The sequence below is a fragment of the Cetorhinus maximus genome, chromosome 15, assembly GCF_964194155.1.
Source record: "Cetorhinus maximus chromosome 15, sCetMax3.hap1.1, whole genome shotgun sequence".
NCBI lineage: Eukaryota > Metazoa > Chordata > Chondrichthyes > Lamniformes > Cetorhinidae > Cetorhinus > Cetorhinus maximus.
In genome coordinates, this window is record NC_135893.1 from 59,645,393 (window position 1) to 59,657,919 (window position 12,527).

General features: G+C 42.0%; 1 protein-coding gene across 5 annotated transcripts in view; it reads left to right on the forward strand.

Annotated features, from left to right (window-relative positions):
- arhgap17a (Rho GTPase activating protein 17a) overlaps positions 1-12,527 on the forward strand; it is a 215,293-nt gene that overhangs the window by 186,090 nt on the left and 16,676 nt on the right. The gene's annotated exons all lie outside the window — the stretch shown is intronic.

Genomic DNA, 12,527 nt, shown 5'->3' on the forward strand with positions numbered 1-12,527 from the left:
CACTTTAGGTAATAATCTGGGGTTTAGTTTCAGTCACATTTAATATTATAGACTTTGATAATGTGCCCTTAACTTGTGCATTTGTAGATTTTGTTCAGATCATACCAACAGGAGTAAGCTATTTGACTCATTAAACCTGATCTGCCTTTTTGTTAGCCATTTGCAGCTCTGTCTTTTTCATTTTAAGTTCTTGCCTTTTCTCCATATACTGTAATGCCATGATTTGAAGATCTGCTGCTTTAGGAAGCCAGCTTAAATTCATTTCATAAATGTATTCCCTTTCCTATTTGTTCTTTTATTCTAAATGGAGATTATAATTGTAATTCCTTTCAAAGGTGGTTGTGCTTTGAGCCATGCATTTATTGATATCTCTTCCCTTTCTCAACTAGAAGTGGATATCTCTGATTCTATCTTTACACCAAATGTCCTAAAAACCTATTGCAATGTGATATCTTGTTGGTTGTTCACCTAAACCCAAATCTCTTGTGTAAAGTGATTGGTGAACTATTGCTAGACACGATACCTGGTTGTATAATGCGTAATAAAATCAACTTTTTTAAAATTCATTCATGGGATGTGGGCATCTCTGGCTAGCCCAACATTTTTATTCCCTATCCCTAATTGCCTTTGAGAAGATGGTGAGCTTCCTTCTTGAACCGCCACAGTCCATGTGGTGTAGGTACATCCACAGTGCTGATGGATTAGCAGTGCAGGATTTTGACCCAGCAACAGTGAAGGGACGGCAATACAGTTCCAAGTCGGGATGGTGTGTGGCTTGGAGGGGAACTTGCAGGTGGTGTTGTTCCTATGGTCATGGGCTTGCAAGGTGTTGTCGAAGCAACCTTGATAAGTTGCTACATTGCAGCTTGTAAATGGCAATCACTGCTGCCACTCTGTGTCGGTGATGGAGAGAGACGATGTTGGAGGTGATGGATGGGGTGCCAATCAAGTGGACTGCTTTGTCCTAGATGGTGTCGAGCTTCTTGAGTGTTGATGGAGCTGCACTCGTCCAGGCAAGTGGAGAGTGTTCCATCACATTCCTGACCTGTGCCTTGTAGATGGTGGGGAGGCTTTGGGGAGTCGGGAGGTGAGTTACTAACTGCAGAATTCCCAGCCTCTGGCCTACTCTTGTAGCCAATGTATTTATATGGCTGTTCCATTTCAGTTTCTGGTCAATGGTAGCCTTCGGATATAGATGGTGGGGGATTCAGCAATGGTAACGCCATTGAATGTTATGGGGCGATTGTTGGATTCTCTCTTGTTGGAGATGGTCATTGCCTGGCACTTGTGTGGTGCGAATGTTACTTGCCACTTGTCAGCCCAAGCCTGAATGTTATCCAGGTCTTGCTGCATATTGGCACGGACTGCTTCAGTATCTGAGGAATCGCGAATGGTATTAAACATTGTGCAATCATCAGCAAACATCCCTACTTCTGACATCATGATGGAGGGAAGGTCATTGATGGAGCAGCTGAAGGTGGTTGGGCCTATTGAAACACACTGAAGGACTCCTGCAATGAAGTCCTGAGACTGAGATGATTGACCTCCAACAACCTCCCCGGATCTACCTTTGTGCTAGGTATGACTCCAACCAGTGGAGAGTTTTCCCCTTGATTCCCATTGACTCCAGTATTGCTAGTGTAAAGAGAATATCATTTTTATTTATTACTGTGGGATGCGGAAACAGGCTTGTGGGGGCTGTGCGTGTGTGTGACTAATCTAATTAAACTGAAGACAGTCAGACTGCAAGTTTGGAATCATCAAAGGGGTTAGGTATAAAAACGGGCATTTTGAAATGGAGATGGGCAAGCTAAGATGCGATCCCAGTAGATATGGTATCAATGGGAATTTGCATTAGGAGATAAGTGAGAAGTGAATTGTTAGCTGTTGAATTTCAAAAGAGGGCATAACAGGCAAAATCGTAAATAAATAAGGCAAAGTTGTTAAGTTTATTTTTCCCCCAGAGTGCTGGTCATAATAACAACATAAAAGATTTTTATATTCTGGGAAAGGTAACTTCCAAAGAAAGTTTAAAACAATGCATTTAGAGATAAAAGGGAAGTAAATAGATTTAAGGGAAGATTGAAAACTCTGAGGTGAGTGGCCATGTGAGACCTTGAAAGGTGGGCTGTGCGAATACAGGCTGAAAAACAGCCTCTAGCCACCCAGAGAACTGCTTGTTTGTTCTAGAAAGCAAGGTTTTGTTAAAAGCCTTGGATTTCCTTTGTCGAGGGAGAGAGAAGCTGTGAAATACCTCCCTTATGGCAACAGTGGATGCCTTGTAATATTACTGGATGTTTTATAGATTAAGAATCTATTTGGACTGTTGCCTGGGAAAGGGTGTTTATTTGGGAGACTAGTTAAGTAGAAATCTTTTGGGAAACGTTGTACGACTAAATTTACCTGCGTAACAGTAATCTTATGTGTTTGTGTTCTTTTCTTTTCGTTAATAAATGTTTTAATGTAATATTTAAAATCTCCAAAAGTGGTGGTGGACTCTACTTCTGACTTTGGTGCACATACCTTCTCGTAATAAAATACAAATTGCAAATCGTTGTGAAAGCTTGGCCAAGTTTCCCTTTGGAATTTGGTCAGTCTGGCAATTACCATCTGCCAAAACATAACAAAATTAGGAGTTCTTTGGGATTTTAAAAAATCCTTGATTGGCTTGGAATTGGTGAATCTCAAGGCTACGGGTTCAAGAAGAACATTGAACTCAGGAGTTGGCGTTGAGGGATTTTAAAGTGGTTAGATTGCAAACATGGCTTTAGCAATTTCTTAGACATCTGGGAGTAGAAGGTGTAACCATTTTTTACAAAAAGCAACCAAAGCTCAGTTAACAGAATTGGCGAATAAGTTGCAATTAGGATTGGGCGAAGAAAGCTGACATAATTAAAGGAATAGTGCAACATTTGAAATTGGAAGGGATACAGGAAACTTGAGAGTCACAGCTAGAGGTAGTGAAACTTCAATTACAAATGAAAAAGCTTGAACTTGAACAAGCAATGGAAATGAACAAATTTAAATTAGAGGCAAAAGAAAAGGGAATGAGCATTTCAAAGGGAGTAAGCAGAAAGGCAGAGAGAGAAAGAAGACAGGAAAGGGAATTGGAAATGGAGAAGTTAGCAGAGGAGGAAAGAGAAAAGGAGAGAAAGAGAGCACCAGCTTAAATGGCTGGCAGTTAAAATAGAGGTACTAGAAGATAGGGAAGGACTTATTTCCAGACCAGAACCCAGTGGGGAGATGTTTAAATTTGTGCAGGATCTTCCAAAGTTTGAGGAAAGGGATGTAGAGGTGTATTTTATTTAATTTGAGAAGATAGCAAAGCAAATGAAATGGCCACAAGAAACCTGGACATTGCTTTTACAGTCTAGGTTGATAGGTAGAGTTTAAGAGGTATATGCATCACTTTCAGAAGAAGTATCTGGGGAATATGTAGTAAAAAAGGCTATTCTGAGTGCATATGAGTTGGTTCCTGAGGCATACAGGTAGAAATTTAAGAATGTAAGGAAACAGCCTGAACAGACTTGTATTGAATTTGAGAGAGTAAAACAAAGTAATTTGACCTTTGGATACAGGTATTAAAAGTAGAGACAGCATATGCAGCTCTTAGTGATGTAATTCTTTTGGAAGAATTCAAAGATTCACTTCCTCCTGTAGTTAGAACCCATGGAGAAGAACAGAGGGTTAAAACAGCTAGGCAAGCAGCAGAGATAGCTGATGATTATGAGCAAGCCCATAGATCAAAACCTTTTTGCTGTCATCCTTTTAAATCCAAGGATAGAAAATGGGAAAGTGAAAGGAAGGCAGGTAGTCAGGGAAGAGAAGGAACAGCTAGGTGTTCTCAGGGAATTTCTCCTCAGACCAGAAAGGAAGCTGCTGAGGGTGGAAGTGACACCTGAAGAAGACTCAAATGTTTTCCATTGTATAAGGTTGGGCACACAAAGTCAATGTATTGGAGGTCATAAGGAAAACCTATTGCAGTAATTGGAACTCAGAAATGTTCTGGAAACAAGAGCACTGTGTGTTTGGAGATCCAGAGGCAGGAAAAACCAGTGGTTTGTGTACAGGTGGAGCAGGAAGAATCAGTGGTAGGTAGAGAAGTGGGAATGTGTTCACAACTCACCCAAGGGAGATCTGAAGGGCATGTTGTAGAAGTGTTTAAAGATTTTATATACCTGAAGGGAATGTCAATCCATGTGTACAGGGTGGAGCAGGCAAAGATATCAAAATTTTAAGGGACATGGGGGCTAGCCAGTCCTTAATGTTATGGGATAGTGTTATTTGTTTTCCAGAGCAGGTATTGCAGGAAAGGGTATTAATAAGTGGAATTCATGGAGCTACTAAGCATATTCCATGGTGTAAGGCAAATTTAAAAAGTAGGTTGAAAACAGGCAAGGTGATTGTTGGGGTAGTGGAAAAATTGCCTATTGCAGGGGTTCAATTTATCCCAGGTCACAGATGTTGGTGATGCCTACTGTAGTTCGAGCAGCCTTTGGAGATGCAATCGACAGAAATGTTGTAGAAAGAGCATCCTGAATTGTTTCCGGATTGTGTAGTAATGAGATCACAAACTCAGGCTGAAACAGGATGAGGAAGAATCTAAAAGACAGGAAAGATACTGAAACCCAGTTAGTTGGATCTGTATTTGAAAAGATTGTTCAGGAAGAGAAGGTGAGAGAGAGTGAGGCTGAAGGTGAGGTGAGAGAGACTACCCGTAACATCAAGGCTGCATTTGACTGAGTGTGGCATCAAGGAGCCCTAGCAAAACTGGAGTCAATGGGAATCAGGGGAAACTCTCGGCTGGTTGGAGTCATACCTAGCATAAAGGAAGATGGCTGTGGGTGTTGGAGGGTCAGTCATCTCAACTTCAGGACATCACCTCAGGAGTTCCTAAGAGTAGTGTCCTCGGCTCAACCATCTTCAGCTGCTTCATCAATGACCTTCCTTCAGAAGGTCAGAAGTGGGGATGTTCGCTGATGATTGCACAATGTTCAGCACCATTTGTGACTCCTCAGATGCTGAAGCAGTCCATGTCCAAATGCAGCAAGACCTGGACAATGTCCAGGCTTGGGCTGACAAGTGGCAAGTAACATTCGTGTCACACAAGTGCTTGGCAATGACCATCTCCAACAAGAGAGAATCCAACTATCGCCCCTTGATGTTCAATGGCATTACCATCATTGAATCTCCCACTATCAACATCCTGGGGGTTACCATTGACCAGAAACTGAACTGGACTAGCCATAAAAATACTGTGGCTACAAGAGCAGGTCAGAGGCTAGGAACCGTGCGACGCGTAACCCACCTCTTGACTCCCCAAAGCCTGTCCACCACCTACAAGGCACAAGTCAGGAATGTGATGGAATATTCCCCATTTGCCTGGATGAGTGCAGCTCCCTCAATACCCAAGAAGCTTGACACCATCCAGGACAAAGTAGCCCGCTTGATTGGCACCACACCTACAAACATTCACTCCCTCCACCACCAATGCACAGTGGCAGCAGTGTGTAACATCTACAAGATGCACTGCAGGAATTCACCAAGGCTCCTTCAACAGCACCTTCCAAACCCACCACCACTACCATCTAGAAGGACAAGGGCGCAGATAGATAGGAACACCACCACCTAGAAATTCCCCTCCGAGTCACTCACCATCCTGACTTGGAAATATATCGCCGTTCCTTCACTGTCACTGGGTCAAAATCCTGCAACTCCCTTCCTAACAGCACTGTGGGTGTATCTACAGCAAATTAATTGTGACGGTTCAAGGAGGCAGCTCACCACCACCTTCTGAAGGGCAATTAGGGATGGGCAATAAATGCCAGCGAAGCCTACATCCCATGAATGAATTTTTTAAAAAGGGTTTAGTTCAGTGAAATTAGTGGAGTTACAGCAGAAGAATCCATGAATAGAACAAAGAACAAAGAAAAGTACAGCACAGGAACAGGCCCTTCAGCCCTCCAAGCCTGCGCCGATCATATTGCCCGTCAACTAAAACATTTTGCACTTCCGGGGTCCGTATCCCTCTATTCCCATCCTATTCATGTATTTGTCAAGCTGCCTCTTAAACACCACTGTCGTACCTGCTTCCACCACCTCCTCTGGCAGCGAATTCCAGACACTCTCTACCCTCTGCGTAAAAAACTTGCCCCACACATCACCTTTATAGTTTTCTCCTCTCACCTTAAATCTATGTCCCCTAGTAATTGACTCTTCCACCCTGGGAAAAAACTTCTGACTATCTACTCTGTCCATGCCACTCATAATTTTGTAAACTTCTATCAAGTCGCCCCTCAATCTCTGTCGCTCTAGTGAGAACAATCCGAGTTTCTTCAACCTCTCCTCATAGCTAATAACCTCCAGACCAGTCAGCATCCTGGTAAACCTCCTCTGCACCCTCTCCAATGCCTCCATATCCTTCTGGTACTGTGATGACCAGAATTGCACGCAATATTCCAAGTGTGGCCTAACCAAGATTCTATACAGCTGCAGCATGAATAAAGCAGTTATACCAGACAGCTTATTCAGAAACAGGCAGAATGCATTCCAGAGCATTATGACCTTAAAAATACGTGTTAATGAGGAAATGGAGACCATCTCATGTTCTGGCAGATGAAAAGCAGGTGGTAGTATATCAAATAATACCATCTGGATACAGAAATGAAATATTAAGAGCGGCTCATGAAATTCCAATAGCTGGACATTTAGGAATTAGGAAACTCAAGCTAACATATAAAAACATTTTTATTGAACTGGGCTGCATAAAGATGTGGTCAAATTCTGTAGAACATGTCACGCATATCAGGTGATAGGAAAACCTCAAGCAGTGATTAAACCTGCACCTTTAATTCCGATTCCAGCATTTTAGGAACCTTTACCAGGGTCCTGATTGATTGTGTAGGCCCCCTCCCTAAGCCCAAAAGTGGAAATCAGCACTTGCTGACAATTATGGATGTGTCCACAAGATTTCCAGAAGTGATACCTTTACGAAATTAGAGCAAAGAGGATTGCAGAGGAGTTGACCAAATTCTTTACAAGATATGTGTTACCAAAAGAAATACAGTTAGATTAAGGTTTGAATTTCATGTCACAGCTGTTTAAGGAAGTAATGAACAGCCTGGGAATAAAGCAGCTTAAGTCCTCAGCTTATCACCCCAAATCACAAGGTGCTTTAGAGAGATGGCATCAAACTTTAAAAAACTATGATGAGAGCATATAGTCAAGACTTATCCACAGGACTGGGGTCAAGGGATTCCATTCTTGTTATTTGCTATTAATGATGCCCCTAACGAATTGACAAGGTTTAGTCCTTTTGAATTCGTCTATGGTTATGAAGTAAGGGGACCACTTAAATTGATTCTGGGGAAACTAGTGGGTCAAAGTTCAGAAACTACTGTCCTGGACTATGTGACAAAATTTAAAGAAAGATTAAGCAGTGCATGTGAATCAGCTAAAAAACATTTAAAGATATCACAGAAATTGATGATAATGAGTGCAGATAAGAGGGCAGAAGCTCGTCATTTTGTTGCTGGAGAGAACTTGTTAGTCTTGATGCCAGTGTCAGGCGAACCTTTAAAGGCAACCTTTAATGGGTCTTACTGAATTGAGAAGAGACTGAGTGAAGTAAATTATTTAATAAATACCCCAGAAAGAAAAAAAAAACAGAGGATATGTCGTGTAAATATGCTTAAAAAGTACTTTGATAGGGAAGATAACCAGAAGGACGTAATAATAGTGGTAGATAAGGAAAAGGAGGTAGAAATGAAGGATTCTGAAATTCACTTTTCTCTAATTAAATTGGACACTCAGGGAGTGCTTAAAAATTTAAATGAAATATTGAGTTACCTTCCAGACAAATGTCAGTGATTTGGAAAAGCTATTGCAGTCACACAAAGCCACTTGTAGGAATAAGCTGGGGAAAACAAATTTGGCTATACATAATGTAGATATGGCCAATTCAATTTCATTAAGGCAACATCTTTATAGATTAAATTGAGTAAAATTAGCTCAAGTGCAAAAAAAAAATTGAATTCATGCTTCAGAATGACATCCTAGAGCCTAGTTGCGGTAATTGGAGTTCACCTATTGTGATGGTGCTGAAACCGATGGAATGCAAAGACTCTGTGTGGATTATGGAAAAGCGACTGCAGTGACAAAAGCGGATTCATATCCTGTTCCACAGTTGGAAGATTGTATTGAGAAAGTGAGACAATCAAAGTTTATCACAAGGATATTGGCAAGTACCGTTATCGGAAAGAGTGAAAGAGATATCAGCTTTTGTAACGCCAGATGGACTATATCAGTTTAAAGTTATGCCATTTGGTATGAAGAATGCACCAGCAACATTTCAAAGACTGACAAACAAAGAAATTGCAAGACTGAGCAATTTGCTGTTTATATTAACGACTTGGTAGTTTTCAATCAAACGTGAGAGGAGCATTTACAATATCTGAAAGAACTGTTTGATTGATTGCAGGAAGCTAAATTGGCAGTGAACTTGGCTTAGAGTGAATTTGCAAAAGCACAGGTTACATATTTGGGTCACACCATTGGACATGGTCAGGTGGCCCCACGAGATATGAAAATAAAGGCTATTGTGAATTTCCCAGTGCCTACGATGATACGGGAAGTTTTGAGATTTCTAGGCATGAGTGGATTTTATTGGAAGTTATCAATTTTTAGCAGTATGGTTACTCCATGGACCGAGCTGCTAAAAAATAACAAGAAATTTCAAGGACACTGGAGTGTCAGAATGCATTTGACAGTTCAAAAATTGTTTTTGGGATCACTTAGCTCTGTCTATCACATGCAAGTAGTCATGTGTTGTAGCTTCACCAAGTTGATACCTCATTTTTAGATATCCTGGTGCTGCTCCTGGCATGCCCTCCTGCATTCTTCATTGAACCACGGTTGATCACCTGGTTTGATGGTACTGGTAGAGTGGGGGATATGCCAGGCCATGAGTTTGCAGATTGTGGTTGTATACAATTCTGCTGCTGCTGATGGCCCACAGCACCTCATAGATGGCCAGTTTTGAGTTGCTAGACCTGATCGAAATCTATCCCAGTCAGCAGGGTGGTAATCGGACACAACATGATGGAGGGTCTCCTCAATGTGAAGACTTCACCTCCACAAGCAAATTGCAGTTGTCACTCCCACCAATACTGTCATGGACAGATGCATCTGCGACAGGTAGACTGGTGAGGGCGAAATCAAGTAAGTTCTTCTCTCTTATTGGTTCCCTCACCACCTGCCGAAGACCCAGTTGAGCAGCTATGTCCTTTAGGACCCGGCCAGCTTGGTTAGTAGTAGTGCTACCGAGCCACTCTTGGTGACGGACATTGAAGTCACCCACCCAGGGTATATTCTGTGCCCTAGCCACCCTCAGTGCTTTCTCCAAGTGGTGTTTAACAGGGAAGAGTACAGATTCATCAGCTGAGGGGGGATGATAGACTGTAATCAGCAGATGGTTTCCTTGCCCATGTTTGACCTGATACCAGGGAACTCCTTCCCGACTGTATACTGCTGTGCTGCCGTTTCTGGTGGGATGGTGGTGTCTGGTACATAGTCATTCTCACAGAATCATACCTTACAGACAATATCAGGCTGTTGCTTGATTAGTGGGACAGCTGTCCCAATTTTGGCACAAACCCCCAGATGTTCTCAAGGAGGACTTTGCAGGATTGACAGGGCTGGGTTTGCTATTGTCATTTCTGTTGCCTAAGCTGATGCTGGATGGTCCATCCCGTTTCATTCCTTATTGTAGATTTTGAAATGGCTTAACAAGCCTCTCAGTTATATCAAACCTCTGGAGTCACATGTAAGCAGGTAAGCACAGTGGATTTTCTTCCCTGCAGGGCATTGGTGAGCCAGATGGGTCTTTGTGACAATTGACAATGGTTTCATGGTCGCTATTACTGAGTTTTTTAATTCCAGATTTATTAGTTGAACTTATATTCCACTATCTGCCAAGGTGGGAATCAAATCCATGTCCCCAGAGCCTGGGTCTCTGAATTATTAGTCTGGTGACACTACCACTACGCCACTGCCTCCCTCTAACGTCACATTTGATGAAAGATACAATTAGCTAATTTTTATAGAGATTAAATTTATGATATGTCCAATACAAACCATTTTAAGATTGTTCCTGGACTGCAGGTAGATTTTCAAATTTTCATGCATGTATGTGTGTGTGTCTGTGCATGCACTCCTGTAGAAACAGTCAAGTACTCCATGTTCCATACTAACTTCTGATCTAATCATTATCACATCCTTTGGTTTTAATTAGTGATGGTATTTTCAGATTGCAATATTTGATATGCTACATGTGATCTTTTGACATTTGCATATGGTTGGGAATGGATCAAAACACGTTAAAATGATGCCAACGCCTATTCCCAGCCTAACAATCCTGGGGAAAAATCAGATTGGGACTTTTATGAAATTGACTATCTGAGGTCTGTCCAAATGTATTTAATGAGCAGCCCCAACAGTCATAGCAAAGTAATGTCCAGTTTTTGAACTCTATTTTGCAGATTTGTTGCGACAGATCTTTTGGTGCTAAATACATGACAGTAATTAGGTGGAGTTGAAGTTTAAAAAAAAAATTAAATTTTTCCTCAGATACAATCCATTATCAGTATACAACTACTTTCATATGACTGGAAAAAGCTTATAACAGAATGTCTAGTTTGGCTATCCACTTTATGGTCTCCTGTGATGTCTAGTGGAGAAATTAAGTGTCTTCCGCAACAGATCTTAGTGGACAAGTTGATATGATATATTCCATGGTCTGAGACTCATGGCTGCAATCTCACCAGGTTGTCCCTCATTGTCCAGTTGTGAAGCAGGTGGCTGCATTGTACACACCCTGTATGGATTTGTTTGAGCTCTGTCCATTGCCTTTGATGATACACTTTTGAGGTGCTGGTTCTTCATGCTGCTTGTGTCCTACCATTTCATCCAACTGGATAGTGAGTTGCATGAATATTGGCTACTGCCTCTCAAAATGGCTAGCACAATTTTAAGTACTTCTTTGATGGATTTTTCAGGTCTTCATGAATGGGAAGGTTGCTGTTGCCCATGATTTTGTTTCATCCCACGTAACATGATAGCATTGAATGTCAGGCAGGTCAGTGTGGGATAATAGGGGAGCCACTCAGTTGAAATGGACTTGAACATCCCTGACACGGTTGTCATGGCAATATTTAGCTGCATGCCTATGAACTTTGTGTCATGGCTGCAGGACCATAAGGCAGAAGAGCAGTATTTTACAGAGCAGACTAGGGCCACTGTTGCAGTATGATGCATTCTGGTTGTGCTTAATTCCCCCATGTTATCCATTGGGTTTTAGGGCCAGGTTCACACTTTTTTTTACTTTTGGACAGTCATGGTGAGGTGAAGCTGATAGGTGAGCCTCCAGTCCAAGGGGGATGCACAGGTATTTTGGGGTGGGGTCATGGGTAAGTTGCCTTCCACAGAAGGAAACATTGAGTTCTTATCTGACAGAATTGTTGTTGAGACCAAACGCAGACACAACTGTCTTCTTGGGGTGGAGGCACCAAGCCCAGAAGTAGTATTCCAGTAGTCCAGGTCATTTGTGAGCATCCTACTTCCTCAAATATGGATGCCTGTCAACAGTGCTATGACATTGGCATATACGAAATTCCAGGATTTCATGTAGGGCATGCTTGCTATATAGATTTTGAAAAAGTTTCTCACACACACTGAGCCCTGTGGCAGACCGTTTATGAATGTCTGTGTTCAGCTGTTCTTACCAAAGATGTGGAACTTACAGTTGCTCATTAGGCTATTGTTAAGTCTAAGAATTTTGCAGCATTGAATGTTGGTTGAAAGCTTCAATGGCAGCTCTTCACACCAGACAGTGTTATGTGTCAATGACAAGCCTATGAAGGCAGCTCCAGTCTTACTGCTTCTAGAACCCCAGCACAATGTTGGTAGTGCAACATTTGACCTCGTCAGAGCAGTTTCTTCCTTCTCTAAAGCCTGCATGCTTATTTGAGGGTGGGGCTTCTAAAACCAGTTTTATCTAGTAAAGGGTAAACGTTTGACCATTGTGCAGAGCGCAGGATATTGTGACAGTAACTTTTCTGGGCTTTGGCTGGTTTTTCTGGATTTAGGATGGTAACACGTTTGGAATGGCAGCAGACTAAATATCAATATTTCCATTAGTTATGCGGCATGGAATGTCCTTTTACCAACTAGAAGCTGCCGTTGCTCCAAGTTTACTTGGTTGCAGTTCTGTGGAAGGTTACGCTAAGTGCAGTAGTCATTGGACCAAAAGAACTAGAACTTGATATTTGTAATCATGCATTAGTGGGCCCAAAATAAGTGTCCCCGCTCCACTAACCCTGCCACTGTCTCAAGCCCCTGACACAGTCAGATCTTGGAGCCAAATCATATGCATAATGGCAGCACCAACAGTGTTAACATATAGGCAACTGCTTGGAAGTGGGGAGAAAACTGCAGTACTAAACAGGTGACGTGCAGGCATGCCTGATAAG